This window comes from Otolemur garnettii, unplaced genomic scaffold (genome assembly GCF_000181295.1).
Source record: "Otolemur garnettii isolate 467f Iridium unplaced genomic scaffold, OtoGar3 scaffold00252, whole genome shotgun sequence".
Classification (NCBI taxonomy): Eukaryota; Metazoa; Chordata; class Mammalia; order Primates; family Galagidae; genus Otolemur; species Otolemur garnettii.
This window is the reverse complement of record NW_003852647.1, coordinates 8,119-9,510: the sequence shown is the minus strand read 5'-3', so window position 1 is coordinate 9,510 and position 1,392 is coordinate 8,119. Positions and strand designations below refer to the sequence as shown.

General features: G+C 51.7%; 1 protein-coding gene across 1 annotated transcript in view; it reads right to left on the bottom strand.

The window, feature by feature from the left end:
• The window catches only part of ZNF75D (zinc finger protein 75D), a 13,409-nt gene extending 12,412 nt beyond the window's left edge, over positions 1-997 (bottom strand). Inside the window, exon 1 of the mRNA XM_003802645.3 lies at positions 751-997. The gene's annotated coding sequence lies outside the window, so the exon portion shown is untranslated. The remainder of the gene's footprint in view (positions 1-750) is intronic.
• Between the last annotated feature and the right edge of the window lie 395 nt (positions 998-1,392).

The window sequence follows — 1,392 nt, the reverse complement described above, 5'->3', positions numbered from 1 at the left end:
TTTTGGCGGGTCCGGGCTGGGGATTCGAACCCACCACCTTAGGTGTACGTGGCTGGCGCCTTAGCCGGTTGAGCTATAGGCGCCGAGCCGAGTTTACATATCTTCATGGCTGAAGATAGCCTTGAAAACCAGCAAAAATGGCAACAAAATTATTTTATGCACGCCATTGGTATTCAGAGAAATGGTCGGCTTCTTGTTGCTCATTCAGGCTCATGAGGTACAGGGAAACTTCCTATATATTTTTTGTCTGTAGCAGCCATTGTTTTTAATTCTGAAATGACTTTTTCTCCAGTGTTTTGATCAAAAGCCAGCAAAAATGAGGCAGTTTTGTTAGATGCAGTCAGTGATAGACCTCACGGCCCCAGCTCCCACTGATTCACTCACTACACCTTCTAGATCCCGCACAGGGACACCCATAAACACGCTGAACACGGGCAGCCTGCGAGTTTCACAGGCGTCCCTGGGTTGTATTTGCACATAGGGTAGAAAGGGGTTGCTTCCGGAGGTTAGACGTGCCTGTTGGAGCCTACCCCTGAGCCTTGCTGAGGACAAGTCCCACTAACTATTTGGCTGATCTGCCGCCTGGCACAGATGTCCCTGCTTACTGGAAAGTGCTGCGTCCCGCTCCCGCCCTCACCCTCACCCATCGCCACCCAGTAGCCTCAAAGGCTGCAACTGGTAAGGAGCAGCCATTATAAGCTCTCAGGAACCCCTTGAAAAGATCTAAAGGAAAAGCAGCTTCTCAATTACCTCCAGTCAGCTCTGGCTTCCGAGGGGGCCACTCTCGTCTTCCTCAGCTCTTCTATAAAGTCGCCACGCCTCCGTGCTGCTGTGCGGAGGGTCTCTGTCCGCCTCTACGCCGCTAAGGGAGGCGATATTAGGAAAGCGCCCACCCAGCGAGTGGAACTCCAAAATTCTGGGAACTGGAAGAGGCCTTGGAACACCACTCACTCAGGATTTCCCTCCATCTCCCCGAAACCTTACCCTGCCTCGTTAAGCTCCGGTGGACGACTGTGAACGGAGCCCCAACCGGAAAAGGGAGAACCCGTTTCCGGTGGCTTCGTGACGGCCACGCCCACCTACTTCCTTTCCTCTGGCTGCGAAGTGGGAGACTAGCCGAGTTAAGAACTGTCTTCGCCGCACAATTGTAAGAGCGACTTTACCTAACAAATGCAATCTGTGTAACCTGGTTTCTTGTACCCTCAATGAATCCCCCAAATAAAAAAAATAAATAAATAACTGTCTCGCAGGTCCTTTCCGTCTGGAGTAAGCGGTCTCCTGCTCCGGTTAGGTCTTGCATACAAGAAAGAGTTAACGCCACCAAGTCCCCAGGCCTATTGGAAGCCTAGAAAAGCCCTGCAAATGGCTGGTCGCCTGATGCCAAGGTTTATT